The 17,158-nt window shown below is 40.6% G+C and overlaps 1 protein-coding gene across 4 annotated transcripts in view; it reads left to right on the forward strand.

Moving 5' to 3' along the window:
* SULF1 (sulfatase 1) overlaps positions 1–17,158 on the forward strand; it is a 173,801-nt gene that overhangs the window by 72,949 nt on the left and 83,694 nt on the right. The gene's annotated exons all lie outside the window — the stretch shown is intronic.

Consider the following 17,158-nt stretch of genomic DNA (forward strand, 5'->3'; position numbering starts at 1 on the left):
GTTGTTTTTTTTTAATCTATTCTGAATATAACCAGATTCGTCTGGTTTGATTTAAAAGGCCATGTTTTCCTAACATTTCAAATCTAGGATGGTGACAGAATGAGAAAAACAATGGCGTTAGTTCAATGTCATTGGGAATTTGACTACACATATTAGAAATCAAAGTAGTGCCTTAGCTACAAAGGTTTTATTCCTTCAAGTAAAAGAAATTCAGAGTCAGGCTGGCAGGGCTGGGACAGTAGTCACTAGGGACCCAGGCTTCTTTTCTCTCTCTGCTCCACCATAGAGCATTCCATTATCGAGAATCCTTGTGGTCCAAGGATGACCAGTGAAGCACCAGCCATGTTATGTGACAGATGGCCACTCCCACTCTTGTACGGAACCTTCTAGAAGACTCACACGACCCTTTCATTATGCCTCATTAGAAATGATTCAGTCATGTGGGCACAGAGAACTGCAAGGGAAGCTAAGTGAGGTCACCTAAAGCCAGGCACGTTGCCATTCAAATAAAATCAAGATCTTGTTATGAAAGAAAAAGCTAATGAATGATAAGCTAGACAATGAGAAGTCCTTGCCAAATAAGTTAGGACTATTTACTTCAGTCAGAAGTGAAAATGTATTTTTTTCCTTTCAACACACAGTAACAGAATTTATAGGAGGTTGAGCATGAAGGAAAACAGGTCATTGCCATCAGAGACAAAATAAAGCAACGTTGTACCTTGTCATCATTCTATGGAATGTTTTTTTGGCCTCTTCCTTTATCCCCGTGGTCAGGCAAAGCAATGACTCAAGACGAGGCGAACTTCCAGGAATAACTGTCCCACCCTGCTGTCCTCTTTCCTATGACTCCCACCTGGAAAACTACGGTTTTCCAGCTGCCATCCCCCGAGAAGGTGCTCATTCCCTACCACACAATCTTTTCTTATTTCAGCAAGTTTCATGTCAACTACAAAAACATTTTCAGCAGTATAATCAGTCCAGCTTCCTACCATTGTGAAAGGAGTGCCAAAATGTTAAAATGGACATATCTTTTAAGATTCTCCTCAAGTGGGGCGCCTGGGTGGCTCAGTGGGTTAAGCCGCTGCCTTTGGCTCAGGTCATGATCCCAGGGTCCTGGGATCGAGCCCCGCATTGGGCTCTCTGCTCCGAGGGGAACCTGCTTCCTCCTCTCTCTCTGCCTGTCTCTCTGCCTGCTTGTGACCTCTCTCTGTCAAATAAATAAATAAAATCTTAAAAAAAAAAAAAAAGATTCTCCTCAAGTTAATAATCCTTAAGGGGTGCCTGGGTGGCTCAGTCGGTCAAGTGTCTGCCTTTGGCTCAGGTCATGATCTGGGGTCCTGGGATCAAGTCCCACCTCGGTCTCCCTGCTCAGCGGGGAGGCTGCTTCTCCCTCTCTCTTTGCCTTCCCCCTTGCTTGTGCTCTCTCTCTCTCTCTCAAATAAATAAATAAAATCTTGAGAAAAAAATATTCAATCCAAGTTATCTCATAAACATATTTTTACCAAAAAGTTGTTTTTCGCATATGTTTAAGCCTATGATTCTATTATGAATGTTCTGATCAACATAATAGTATTGCTAAAATTACTAGAAAGCAACACTAACACATTAGCTCACTCTATTCCTATTACTAGGGATGTTCTTACTTCTTTGTATTTTCATAGATCAGTGGGTTTGTGCAGAACAATAAACAAAACTTAATACAAACACCCGTTTGAGTTGTAGAAAAAAGTAACAACAAGGAGTTTACAACTCATACAAATACATTTTTTTCCTTGCCTGTTTGCACATTACTTTGGTCCTTCTATTTTTAACATATTTGTCCGTGGATAATCAAGTTGGAAATCATTCACAAAATAGCAAGGGAAAGAGAAAAAGAATTGATGTATTAGGGGGAAAAGCCACCAGCTGCAGAATCCAAAGGCCTGAATGTGGGATGAGTTTCAGCTTCAGCCTTATGAACCTCCTGTGGGGGGTAGCATTGCGTTAGAGAAGAAGTAGCAATCCTGGCTCTTCCTTCCTATTGAGTTCTGGAGAAGAACAAATTTGATGATTTACGACAGTCTTTCCTGAACTGGGATAGTGTGAACATAGGAGTTATTTTATTCATAAAAGAACAAATGTATCTTCTAATGGGATCTGAGATATAAGAAAACACCTAAACATATGAAAAATCTTATTCTCAGTTCAATTATTATCAACATAAGGTCAGGCTTTCAGAGAATAACTGCCTTTAGCTGAGAGATATTTATCTGCTAACCAGCTTGGAAACATTTGACTTTCATCTATATCGATGGTCAAAAAATGGCTTTTAAGGGTTTGTTTTCATCCAAAAAGATGATCTTCAGACTCCACTGTGATGTTCAAGGTAGCGTAAACCTGAAGTGAATAACATGCACATTTTAAGGAGTCCTGGAACCTTTTGAAGTGTTCTTTCCTACCTGTCTTTTCTACCTTTAGAAAGAGGACAGGTGCCCACATTCTGGAACAGAATTATACCTAGCATTGTACGGAACTATCCATTTGAAAGGGCTCCTTTCTCATTCATCCATTATCTCCAGTAGGGCATAACTAAGTCTCTTAATCAGCAGCTCTACAAAAGATTTCTGAATATAATGTGGATGCAATTAAAATAAATGATGGGTGGGCCTGGGTGGCTGGGTTTGTTGAGCTTCCAACACTTGGTTTCGGCTCAGGTCGTGATCTCATAGGTTATGGGATTGAGCCCCACATCGGGCTCCTCACTCAACACAGAGTCTGCTTGATATTCTCTCCCTCTGCCTCTCCCCCACTCATGCTCATGCTTTCTCTCTCTCTTTCTCTCAAATAAATAAATAAATCTTTTTAAAGAGTAAAATGAAATGGAATTGATCAAGAAGTGGCAGGTAGTTGTAATGCTTAGCCAACTATCTAGAAAAGAATTCTTGTTAAATATGGAAAATGGCAAAGCGGGGATTCTCCTGTGGAACTTTATCCAAAGTCCGTTCTTCCCTAACTTCATTTATCCCACACCCTCAACCAAACAGACAAAAACAAAGAGGAATCTAATAACCCCATGAAGGACCTACATCCAAACATTTGTCACAGCGTCGATGCATGAAATCCAATATACTGCCCTTGAAAGAGACGCCCATGTACTTTACTCTTACTTTAAACGCAGATCGAACAAGGTCCAACAAGCCATCTTTCTGGCAGATGAGAGGAAAGAAAGTGGAGTCACGAGAGGCAGATACAGTCAGTAACTAGAAGTGATATGTGCAAAGGAGGCAAAAGCCATACTGTGAAAAGCATCCATAAGGAATTCCAAGCAGTATCAGTCCTACGTCATTTAGGTATTAGTCAAACAGCTTTTCACATCCTCATATCCCTTAGGGAAAGTCTGAATTGTTAACCCCGATGACCCAGAGCCATAAAAACAAAACAAAAGAGTGCTCTCATTCCCAGTATTCTTTGAAGGCTAGAAAATATAATTAATTTTTGAAAGTGTATGAGGTAGATTAACTCATAATCCCCAATTATCGCCACCCATCCCCCACCAGAGAAGTGACAAAAATTCAACGTCCCTGCCCACGGCGTGGGACTTGTCCAGAGAGCAGAACATGTCCCCACCCAGCCTGGGCGCCCTCATGTGGCTTGCATTGGCCAAGGGCGCATAAGCAGGTGTGCGGACGCCAAGTCTGAGCAGATGCTTTGAGCTGCATTCCAAATTTCTACCAGCTCTCCGGCTCCTGGTGTGGGTCCTGAGAATGGTGCGTCTCACCCAGAAGCTGCTGCCTCAGCCTGAGTCCTGAAAAAAAAACTCAGAGAGCCACACCGAGGCTGAGCCACTACCTTCTGCAGTCGCCATGTAACTAACATGGGGAGAAATATCCTGTCTTCCATGATAAGCCGCTGAGTTTTAGGAGTTCTTCCGGCAAAGAGAGTATGCCTTAGAATGGTTCCATTGTGTTTGTTTGTTTTAAGTTTCTGCCTCGAAATAGTTAAAGTAAGGTATCGTGAACATTCACGTATTTGGAGACCCGCCCTACCCTCACTGTGATAGATAATTGAGGTATTACTGTGAACAATCTCAATCAAAATTACACTAGAGGAAACAGTCACCAGCAGCCACGAGCAGTATATGAACCAGATTGTGCTTCCTCCACCCAGCGAGCCAGGAAGCCAGGCCTCAGGAAGGGCTCCTGTGGCCTCCTTGGGGCTGGGGCACAAGACTCGCTGGGGGTGTGGGATCTCAGTGGGTGGAATTTCCAGCGACTGGAGATATTGAGGATGATGTCATGAGGGTGTGGATTAAGGACAGCTGGCAGCCACCTGCCCTTCCTTTTAGAAAATTTCAGGGATGGAGGGGTGGGGGGGGGGGTGGATCTCTTGGATTACAGGCACAAAAGCAGAAAGTCAAGTCCGATCTTCTTTCTGTCTCTGGAAAACGTAGCACCCCAAGACTCACGCACCGCCTGAGAATGACCAACGGCGTGACTGTGCACAAATTATTTCACCTTCTGCCTCGGCACCCAGGATTAATTAATCATTGCAAGTTGTCTCACAACTACACAATGCTAAATACAAATAGAGAAGACCCTCGAATTCACGGAGTTGTGACTTGTGGTCCTGAATATTCATGTTCAGCCACGCCAGTCCACTGTCTCACCCAGCAACGGCTCTTTGTTTTACTGAGCGCTGAGGGGTCCCCTTCTGTTTGTAAGGTGAAAGGGGGCCTGTACGTAGTATGTGGCCGCAATGCTGATGCCCTGTTGTGTTCTCCTGGGATAGATACTGTAAGTCTCAGTGGCAGGTGCCTGGAAACACGAGCATTTTTTTGCCCCAAAAAAGTCTCCCCGTTAATTTCACCAGTTCAAAATTCTTCAGGTGCCTGGAAACACACCCAATTTTTGGCCCCAAAAAAGTCTCCCCGTTAATTTCACCAGTTCAAAATTCTTCAAGCGTACAAGATCTTTTAAAGTGAAAAGACACTTCAGGAAAAAAAATAAAAAAATCCACACACAGAACAGTTAACAAAGACTAGTGTGGGGTAGCTCCATTTCTGTCCCTCACTGAGCCACCTTGGAGAGATTCCTTAACTAGCCTGAATCTCAGTTTCCTTATTAAAAAAATAATAATAATATAATAATCAACATAATATTATATATAAGAAAATATATTATATTATATTATATTATATTATATTATATTATATTATAATGAGTAGGAGTTGTACCTACTTCATAGAGATGTGGTGGGGATAAAATGAAGCAAGGACTATGAAAGGTCTAATACATGGTCACTGTTCCACCGATATTAGTGGAAATTATTACTTCTTGATAAAAGGGAAAGACTGATCCACTAGCAGGAAATGGAAGAAATTTGGAGACTTGGGAGAGCAAAAGGAAAGAAGAAAGTGAAGAAATGGTCAGGGCTGGGCATGGGGGATCATGGGTCAGTAGTGTTTGAGGAATGAAGCAGCAGTAGATAATCACATGTAGGGGTGAGGGGAGGAGGGAAGAAGGAGAAAAGGCCCCTGATTCAAGATGCACCGCTTCTCAGTCATGCTCTGGTCCCCACAGCTGTGCGTATAGGGACGGAATATTCTTCCTGAAGTCAGACAGCTGGAAGACTCAAACTCCAAAATTCTTGCCCCTTCTAACTGGGACTAGAATCCTTCTGAGTTTCCTTCTGAATCTCCTTGAGAAATGCTGCTGTGAGAACGAAGACACTCACTGTTTTTTGGAAGTTTGCTCCCTTGCCCTTGGCTCTGCTCTCCCGGTTAGTTCTGTCCTATCTTCCCAGTTTCCTTTTGTCGGAAGGAGAATTCAGCTTAGGGTCCCCAGAACACCTGATGTGCTGTGCACATTACAGTGGGTGGGTCTACTTTGGGGTCATGGTGTAATTCAGAGTTCATTACTTTGCTGCATCTCTACCTGTCGGCCAGTGCCTCAAAAAAGAAGAGATAGATGGGGTGAGAGGCCCAGACTGCCTGTTGGCAAAGAGCTGGACAGAATTGGAAACCTGAGTTGGGGGTGGGGGGAGGTTCATTAAAACAAAAGCAAATAACTCACTCTGCCTCCTTAATAGCTAGTAATAACTATGTAAAGATCTAAAATAAAATGGAGTGGTCGTACGCCTATCTTGGTATGTAACAATTGTTTAGTAAACATAACAAACTTCAACATTGTGCCATGTCACTGTCAGACTCCAGTAGTTCCCATATGCCAAGGATTTGTGGAACCTACCTTCTTCAATTGTATGGGAATGTATAGATAGGGACATCAGAGGGTCATTCGAAAGCCACTTCTGGTAATTTGCTGAGGGAAGTTTCATTCTCTCCAGTGGAAAACTCTTTCTGTTGTCCACGCCTACTGAAGTCTGAATATGTAGAACATTTGCCTTCTCCAAAACTCCACAAAAGGTGATCTTACAAAAGAGTCTTATGGTGGGGTTGGGGGGGGCGGAGCCTGGATGGCTTGGTTGGTAGAGTGTCCAGCTCTAGGTTTCAGCTCAGGTCATGATCTCAGGGTCATGGGATCGAGCCCTGAGTTGGGCTCTGCTCTGGTGCGGAGTCTGCTTGAGATTCTTCCCCTCTCCCTTCCAATTCTCCTCATCTTTATTCCCATCTATAATTAATTAATTAATTATTATTATTATTATTTTTTTGAAGAGTCCTATCAGCTATGAAATAATTGGCAATATCAGTAGCCCTGGCTGGTGAATGCTCAGCTGCCTTAGTCAATGCAAAACCTGGAGAGGACTTGAAAGACCTTCCCCAGACTTGGCTCCGTGCACCTCTCTTTTTGCTAGTTGTAATGGGGTTGATTGCTTTACCCTGGACCAGTACTATCCATATCAGCATCACTAGGAACTTCTCAAACATGCAATTTTGTAGACCCCATTCCTGAATTGAGAATGCTGGAGCAATTAGCAAGCCCTTCAGGTGATTATTATGAACCCCTGCTCTACCTTGTAATTTAGCTACTTGAGCTTGGGGCCTTTGTGTGATGGTAGAATAATGGTTCTTCTCTTGCATGACTTTTTGAAAGTACCCAGCTGTTCTGAAATTGGGAACCAAGTATAGTAAAAAAGATGTTTCTTGTTTTTTTCTTTTCTTTCAAATTTTTATTTAGATTCTAGTTAGTTAACATATGGTGTAATGTTGGTTTCAGAAGTAGAAGTTAGTGGTTCATCACGTACATATAACACCCAGTGCTCATCATAACATACCCTCCTTAATCCCCATGACCCATTTAGCCCATCCCCAACCCACCTCCCTCCATCAACCCTCATTTTGTTCTCTATTATTAAAAGTCTATACAGTTTGCTTCCATCTCTCTTTTTTCTCCCTTTCCATATGTTCATCTGGTTTGTTTCCTAAATTCCACATAAGAGTGAAATCATACAATATTTGTCTTTCTCTGACTGGTTTATTTTGCTTAGCCTAATACACTCTAGCTCCATCCATGTTGTTGCAAATGGCAAGATTTTATTCTTTTCAATGGCGGAGTAATATTCTATTGTATATACATATACCCTGTCTTCTTTATCCATTCACCAGTTGATGGACACTAGGACTCTTTCCATAGTTTGGTGATTGTTAATAATGCTGCTATAAACATCAGAGTGCGTGTACTCTTTTGAATCTATATTTCTGTATCCTTTGGGTAAATACCTAGTAGTGCAATTGCTGGATTGTTGAGTAGTTCTATTTTCAACTTTTTGAGGACCCTCTGTACTGTTTTCCAGAGTGGTCGCACCAGTTTGCATTCCCACCAACAGTGTAAGAGAGTTCCCCTAAGGAAAATGTTTCTGAGAAGGAATGCTTCATCAAAATCTAGAGAGAAATCAATGACTAAATTTTCAAGGGATGAAAAAAATCCAGCACTTGGATTATAACTCTTAGCCTGGATCTTCATCTTTCTTGTCTGACTTTATTCCCCAATAAAACTGATTAACAAGTTGATTATGTAAATTTTGGAAGATTTCCGAGTTGAATTTAGTCCAAGCACAAAAGTAGTAGTACTAAGGAAATTTTCCTTAGTGAATTTGGAAAGCATTGATTAGTAGTCTGGCAGTCAAAATTCCTTTGATCCAGAAAGGCATTGAGTATGCTGGCTTCTTATTTGTACAGCTACAACTGTATAGGATCTCTTGATCCAGTTCTTAGCCAAGAAATGGCCAAATTCAAAAATAACCCCTTCCACTGCTCTCCCATCTCTCTCCACTACACAAATATGTTTTTTTAAGAGGAGAAGATTTAGAAGTCAGATGGAAACCAACTTCAAATATTAAAACATTTGTTATAGAGAAGGATATAGAATTATTTTGTGGGGCTCAGTAGATTGGAGCGTAAATAAACATTTAGAAGAGAGGAGGACAGGATTTTGTTCAATAAAAGGGAGAATTTTCTAAGCTTAGAAGCTGCCCTAAACCACACAGATGGCCTAGTGAGTTCTGTGTTACCCAGATGGGCATGTTTTCATTGATGCTCTAGGGAGGTTTTATTCATTAGTTAGAAGTTAATCTAGGTAAGCTTTAAGATCTCTTTGTCTTAGTCCATCTGAGCTGCTTTAACAAAAATAACATACTCTGGGGGGTTTAAATGACAAACGTTTATTTTTCACAATTCTGGAATTATTTTCACAATTCTCTGTCTGGTGAGAGCCTGCATTCTGGTTCACAGATAGTCATCTTCTCTATCCTCGGTGGGAGAACTCTCTGGGATCCCTTTTAATGAGGATACCAAGCCCATGTGAGGGTTCTCTCATGACCTAAATAATTCCCAAAGGCCCCACCTCCTGATATCACCACATTAGGGGCTAGGATTTCAACGTATGAATTTGAAGGGAGTACACAAACATTCAGTCTATAACCCTCAAACTAAGAGATTTTTATGTGTTCTCTAGATTTTGTCCTGCACATTAACTCCGTTTAGCACTGCTGCTGACCTCCCCTCTCATATACAATCAGGTGTGTGAAGCAGTGTTCCAATGAGGAATAGCACATTTTCTGTGTGTCAGGGTGCTGGGTTTTCCTAATTTCATAAACCAGTTCATGATCATTTACATGTTTTCTATTATGTCCTTTGCAAAGATCTAGAGCTGTGTGCAGAAGATCCTGAAATGGCTCAGTTGGTTAGGCAACTGCCTTTGGCTCGGTCATGATCCTGGAGTCCCGGGATCGAGTCCCACATGAGGCTCCCTGCTCAGCACACACTCTACTTCTCCCTCTGACCTTCCCCCTCTCATACTCGTTCTCTCTCTCTCTCTCTCTCATTCTCTCCCTCTCAAATACATAAGTAAAATCTTAAAAAAAAAAAATGCTAATCCTTTATATTTTCATCCTTGATTGAAACTAAATACAGTTGACCCTTGAACAACACAGGAGTTGGAGCCGATGTCTTCCTACATAGTCAAAAATCTGAGTATAACTTTTGACTCCTCAAAAGCTTAATTACTAATAGCCTACTGTTGACCAGAAGTCTTACTGATAATGTAGTCGATTAACACATATGTTTTAGGTTATATGTATTATACACTGTATTCTTGCAGTAAAGTAGGCTAGAGAAAAGAAAATGGTATTAAGAAAATCATAAGGAAAAGAAAATACATTTATGGTGCTGTATTTATTTTTTAAAAATCCAGGTATAAGTGGACCCATGAGGTTCATACCCATGTTGTTCAAGAGTCAACTGCACAATTAGAAAATAAAAAATGGATCAGGAAAAAACAAGTAAAATCCCCAGAGAGCCTTGAGTTCTGGAGGTTTTGGTAAACTATGGGCACTTACTCAGTAATTTTAACAATCCAGTTCTACAAACAACAATCGCTAATATTTTTAAGTTGTCTAATGCTGTTCTAGGACCCATTTTGATCATGTTTCACCATGGTGAGCCAGAAGAATGATGTACTAGAGATTCACAACTTTGCAAAAAATTTTCTAAATAATCCAAGCTCCTCATTAGGCATAGTTGCAAATATTTGCTGTGCTTTGCCTATCTGTCCATCAGTGAAAACTATTTTCTAGTGTCTCTTCCACTTTCATTTTAAATTTTATGTTATTTTATTTACATGCAATTAAGTAACATATAGTATATTATTAGTTTCAGAGGTAGAGTTCAGGGATTCATCAGTTGTGTATAACACCCACTGTTCATCACATCACGTGCCCTTAATGCCCATCTCCCAGTGACCCCATGACCCCCTCTCCTCCAACAACCCTCAGTTCTTTTCCTATGATTAAGAGTCTCTTTTGGTTTGGCTCCCACTTTGATTTCACCTTGTTTTATTTTTCCTTCCCTTCCTCTCTGCTCCTCTGTCCTGTTTCTTAATTTCTATATTCTCCTCTACTTGCATATGCCAATTTTATATATAAATATAAACCCCATTCAGTTAGCAGGGACCATTCTTTATTTTTTCTCTTAATTAATAAGTAAACACCATCTACCTTTGCATGAACAATGTTTTGAGTAAGCTTACACATATCATTGAAAATTGCTTTCTTTTTGAAGACTCAGATATGAAAATCAACCCAATCCTGTTGCATTATAATCTCTAATATCACATCAGGTTTTAATAAGCCTCCTTTTCGCAGCACACATGTGCTTAAGACTTCGTGGAAACCCAATCAGTAAAGAGAAGGGATTACTTTAGATTACTCTGAAATATGCATTGTTTGAAATGGCCTCTGGTGACCAGCTTTCATGAATGGCCGATTTTACTTGTGGGGCACATCATCTGGTTTAATTATATCAGTTTCTTTGTGTGACAAGTACTGTTCTTGTGTGTGCTGAGAAATGAAGGTTTAAAACAAAGTAGACTAGTTAGTGAGAAAGTAAATTCTGGACATGGCACTCCATCGAGTGTTTGTGATTTAGATGAAATCTACGACTTGTCCAACTGTAAACATCTATTTATAGAGAACCTCTAGTGAAAATAACATAAATTTGCATCAAACATTCACAGACAGAGATCTTAATTTCGGCCTTAGCAGGACAATTACCTTACAAATATGACAATTAATAGTTTCAGGTGATAATATGACTCAAAATTTTCATTCTAGAAATTCTTCAGCTTAAAAACATCATAAAGTTTACTCTTGTGTAACAAGAGAGCCAAACATGGGTTTTTATTAGCTACGATTTTTCTCAGCTTCTGTCCAGACAATAAACTAAGACAGAAGGCCTATTTTGTTTCACTTTCCTACAGGGCTTTTGGTGCAAGCAGCATCATTTGAATCAGTAAATGTTAGTGAATTTATGGTCTTACAGTTCTCCCGCTGTGTCTCTTCACGTGCTGATCAATCTGAAGACCTTGATAAATATCCCTAGGTCCAGATAATGAGTTGAGGGTAGGTAGATGAATCTGAGTGGACAAGAATGCTATGTATCTGATGGACGTCAACAAGGGCAGACAATGTGCATTCATTATATGCTTTATGCATGCATTATGGCTAAGGTTACTAAATTAATTTTCCAAGATAGGCGTATTAGTTACTCAGTGTGTTCCCCTGTAATAGTATTTTCCACGATCGTAGGCCTGAGTTTCTCCTGAAACTTAAGTGTAGTTGCTCTTTTTACTTGATAAATACATAGCTGTGGTTGTTAGTGTTCGGAGGTAAGTGTACAACTAAAGGACAGTCTAAGGCTCACATAAGGATTTAGGTACATATAAAGCACTTGTTGAAGATGATTTTGTCATTAAAAAAACGTGGAATAAGGAATAACATGGAGGGCACGGAGAGATGGAGAAGAGAAGTGAGTTGGGGGAAATCGGAGGGGGAGACGAACCATGAAAGACTGTGGAGTCTGAGAAACAAACGGAGGGTTTTGGAAGGGAGGGGGCTGGGGGGGCCTGTGTGAGTCTGGTGGTGGGTATTGGGGAGGGCACATACTGCATGGAGCACTGGGTGTGGTGCATAAACAATGAATTTTGGAACACTGAAGAAAAATAAAATAAAATTTTTAGAAAAAAAGAAAGAAAAATAAATAAAATGCACAAAAGAAGATATTTTGCAGATTAAAATATATTAGTTAATGAAAAAAAAGGACTTGGAATTGTATCTTGAGCCAGTAATACCAAGAAATCTCAAAAGAGTATTTCCCAGTACAAATTGTGAAGGAGCTTTTGAAATATCAATACGTGAACTAATGTGAATTTATAGATTCCTTGAAAATGTCTCTGAGCAAAGGAGTTGACTTAAATATGAATGTCTGGTCTTTAAGAGCTTGTCCTGTAAGTAATATATTTGGTGCGTGGGGGAAGAGGGCTGAGGGGGAGGGAGAGTCACTCTCCATATTTGCCCCTAAGTCTTTAGGAACTAGCATTGTTTTGAAATGCACATTCATCTTTCACACTCTGTTTCGCAGACTCCCTTTCTTGGTCATCACTCTGTGTGAGGCCAGCAGAATCCCTCAGAAGGAACTTGTAACTCTAATCTGCTGTAGTGAAACTCTTAGAAAATGTTAACGAGCATTATATTGGTGGTGGTCTTGATGGCATAGAAAGTAGGCCAGTGGAACTCTTTTGACTGTGGCTTAATTAATATTGTAAAGTCAGGTGTTCCTCTTTCCTCACACAGATTTTTTTTTAAGATTTTATTTATTTATTTGATAGACAGAGATTACAAGTAGAGAGGCAGACAGAGAGAGAAGAGGAAGCAGGCTCCCTGCTGAGCAGAGAGCCCGATATGGGGCTTGATCCCAGGACCCCAAGACCATGACCTGAGCTGAAGGCAGAGGCTTTAACCCACTGAGCCACACAGGCCCCCCTCACACAGATTTTTTTAAAGATTTTACTTATTTATTTGTCAGAGAGAGAAAGAGCACACAAGCAGAGGGAGCAGCAGGCAGAGGGAGAAGCAGGCTAAGTAGGTAAGGAGGACCCCAATGCAGGACTTGATCCCAGGACCCTGGAATCATGACCTGAACCAAAGGCAGACACTTCATCAACTGAGCCACCCAGGCATCCCTCCTCACATAGATTTTAACTACAAGAAAATATTTGGAGAAACACTTTTGAATATAAATATAGCATCTAATTTATTTTTTAAAAAGTATTTTCTTCAAGGGCACCTGGGTGGCTCAGTCTCTTAAGCGTCTGCCTTTAGCTCAGGTCATGATCCTGGGGTCCTGGGATCAAGCCCCACACTGGACTCCCTGCTCAGCAGGAAGCCTGTTTCTCCCTCTCCCCATCCCCTGCTTATGCTCTCTCTGTCAAATAAACAAGTAAATAATACCTTTAAAATATATATTTTGTGCGGGACACCTGGGTGGCGCAGTCGATTAAGCATCTGCCTTTGGTTCAGGTCATGATCCCAGAGTCCTGGGATCGAGTCCTGCATCAGGCTCCTTGCTCAGAGGGGAGCCTGCTTCTCCTTCTGTCTCCTGCTCCCCCTGCTTGTGTGCTCTCTCTCTCTCTCCTTCTGACCAATAAATAAATATTTTCTTCAACTAAATGTATTACAAGAATTGTGCAACTTTAAATTTGTATTGTAGCAGATTCTGTACATCAGGGAAAAAAACTAAAATGAAACATGTTCCCCCCAGGAATCTATAAATCTGTTAAAAGTACATTTTTAGCACCTGGGAATGGTTGAACTTTAAGTTACCCAGACTATGTTTCTTCATTAATTGAAATACATGTCCAAATATATTTACATACATATTTTCAGTACTTGTGTGTACACACCTGTGTGTGTGTCTGGAGAGAGAAAACAAAGCAAATAAATAAGGTGCTGATGAAACCTGACACTTGTGGCATAGACAGTAGTGCTCAGCAAACACTTCCTCTGCTCCCGCAGATTTTCAGCCCTCTTGCAACTGGATGGAGTTGTGTGACAATGACAGCCAAGGAAATGTTAGATATGATCCGGGTCACTTCCATGTTGGAGCCTTGAAAAACTTTATTGCAAGATTCTCCAAGATGGTTTTGTTTTTTTTTTTCCCCTGCCTCTCTTGGTCCACTGTTCTCACGCCCCACCCCCACCCCCAGCAACTAGTGACCATTATTAGACCCTTCAGACACTTTGCAGTGTCTGCTTCAAGACCATCAGATCCTTGGGGCGCCTGGGTGGCTTCAGTGGCTTGGACTCTGCCTTCGGCTCAGGTCATGATCTCAGGGTCCTGGGATCAAACCCCACATCGGGCTCTCTGCTCAGTGGGGAGCCTGCTTCCCCCCTCTCTCTCTGCCTGCCTCTCTACCTACTTGTGATCTCTCTCTCTCTCTGTCAAATAAATAATCTTAAAAAAAAAAACAAAAACAAAAGAATATCAGATCCCTTTGGTTCTTTTCATAATTTTTAGACCACTTTGTTTTCCTTTGTTTTGCTAATTCCTACTTGAAAGAAGCTGAACAAATCTTCGTCTTGGACTTCTGGCATTCTAAAAATGCCCTTGGTGTAAGAATCACTTTTGTGTGATTTTAGTTCTTATCTCTGTGGGGCTGAGTCTCCAAAGTACATTTCTTGTTATCGCCTCTCACTTCGTGCTTACCACTGCTCTTCCTATCTATCCTCTTCCTCCCTGAGAAGAAAGAGGGCAAATGTAGAAATCCTGCATTTATTTATCTCTATCTTTATAATGCAACAGGCCATTGGGAGGAAAAACATCCAATAGAGACACGAATGAATTAAAAACAAAATCTGTTCCTCTCCCTCACCATACCCCGGGACAACCAATGATAACAGTTTGGTGAATAGATGAATTTTCAAGATTCCTTTCAATTTCAGGATTCATGTGTTGGCAGGAGAAATCGTAGTAAGGGAGAAAGGGAAGGAAAGCAAATGTTGTTGGAGGAGGAGTTCTTCATTTAGCCCGGTATTTCCCCAAAGGTGCTCCAGGTCAGAGATGAACGCTTTCAGCTGTCTCTAGTTGTTGGAAGAGATTTATTATTACGGGGTAAAAAATGTTACTGCACCAGAAGGAGACTGTTGTCTATCGCCTTTGCTTGGAGTTGTAATAAATTAGATCAGGAAATATGCTTTCTGGGGATTAATGGTAGATGAACTTTGCCAGCTATGGGGTTTTTAAAAAAAAAAAATTAGCTCCTTCTTGGTTTATGCAGACCTTTAGAAATGTGAGTATGTAGACTGGCCATTGGCAAAGGGGGCCGGATGTTGATACCAGCTTCTCGCTGGCATAATCCTATTTTAATTCACTCCTTGGATAAACTAAGTGTGTTCTTGCTAAATTCACCTTTGAAGAATTGTATAACGCTGGCCTAATCTCTCCTACTGATTTGATTGCTTATGGTGTCCCTTTTTTTTTCTCTGCCTTAACTATGGGGTGGCATTGCTTGGTACTAGAAATAATTGCTTTGCCCCATCCCTGAGAGGTTTATTTCTGTGCTAAGTGGGTTGTTCTGATCCTGTCTCTAACATACTTTGTAGCATGGGCATGCATTTGTAAAATTCTATGTCATCCTTAGATTAAAAAGCAAATAAACCAACAAATCACAAGTTGTCATCACTCATCAACAACCTCTTTGTATACTAGGCATTTAGAACTTAGGACAGTTTCAGGTCTTTAAGGGACAAAACAGTGAATACGTTTGTGAATGGGGCCAGATCGGCAGCCTTAGAAGTAAAAATCTGGGCTTAACTATGGTGCTGGGTATATGCTAGGTCAGCAATTCTCAAAGCTTTGGGGCTCAAGATCCTTTTATATTATTAAAATTTATTGAAGATCCTCAAGAGCTTTTTTTTTAATGTAGCTTATATCTACTGATAATTAGAAATTACAACAGAGCAGGGAGCCTGGGTAGCTCAAATGGTCAAGCATCTGACTTCAGCTCAGGTCATGGTATTAGGCTGCTGAGACTGAGTCCTGCTTGGGGCTCCCTGCTCAGCGGGGCATCTGCTTGTCCTTCTGCCTTTCTCCCCGTTTGTATTCTCTCTCTTTCTTTCTCTCTCTCTCAAATAAATAAAACCTTTTTTTTTAAGATTTTATTTATTTATTTATTTGACAGAGAAAGAGAGATGGTGAGAGCAGGAGCACAAGCAGGGGGAGTGGGAGAGAGAGAAGCAGGCTTCCCGGTGAGAAGGGAGCCTGATGTGGGGCTCAGTCCCAGGACCCGGGATCATGACCTGAGCCAAAGGCAGACGCTTAACTGACTGAGCCACCCAGGTGCCTCAACACTATTTTACATTTTTACACATATATATCTGAAGAGAAGAGAGCTGGATTCTTATATCTACCTCTGGATTTCATCTGTTGAAATATATTGTTTTGGTTGAAATAAAGTAATAAAACACAGCCTCACATGGATAAGTAGTTGGAAAAGGAAAAGTATTTTAATGACTTTTTCAGACACTTGTAGATCTCCTTTGATACTATGCCAAAACTTGACAAGTGGTGACTTCTTAAAGATTAGTTGTCATAAGTAATCTGAAACCCCATCAATAAGCTTTCCTACTCTGTTACATTAAAATCCAATGGTCATCTTGCACTTTGAAATTTTTTTGCTGATGTGTGATTCCATAGCATTTTACTTGGTCATTTGAGAAATACTGGTTCACTGAATTATGCAAACATGCTAAATTTGACACATTTCATTTTTTAATACCAAAAAATAACATTTGTTAATATCAACACCAATGTCATTGAAAGGCTTTACATATTGAGAAGCTGTCAAGTTCATGGCAGCAGATCCAAGTTTTCCAAAATTCTGAGTTTAGCTTGGAAGCTAGATTTCTATCATTGGCAACAAATACAACAAATATTGTCAGCTGTTTTCCTTGAAATGACAGTCTCATTTCATTTATTCCTTAAGAAATGTCTGCCAAATACCCAAGTCCAAGTAATCCGTTCAAGTACAAATAGTGTTCCATGAGCCAAAAGCAGTATCCCGAGGAACCTGTCACTCAATCACACAAGTGCTGTTCCTCGACTATCCTCACACCTCCAGAGGCAACAAAGAGCTCCACATGTACCTCCTGGCTCATAAAACAAAATTAAAAAGAAAAGATGTGTGTTCAAGGGTCAGGATTTAATACAATTAGTCATTTTACGGTTTCACCTTGAAAGAAACTGGCTTTTTTTTTTCTTTAACTGTATGTGACGGTCCCTTTATTCAGACAAAAACGATTTTACCCATCAGTCCACAAAGTGAAAAAAGCGAATGTGTCAGTATTCTTATCAAAACAGTGTTGATCTTGTGGACTCTCCCTAGAAAGAATC

The sequence above is a fragment of the Mustela erminea genome, chromosome 16, assembly GCF_009829155.1.
Source record: "Mustela erminea isolate mMusErm1 chromosome 16, mMusErm1.Pri, whole genome shotgun sequence".
Lineage (NCBI taxonomy): Eukaryota > Metazoa > Chordata > Mammalia > Carnivora > Mustelidae > Mustela > Mustela erminea.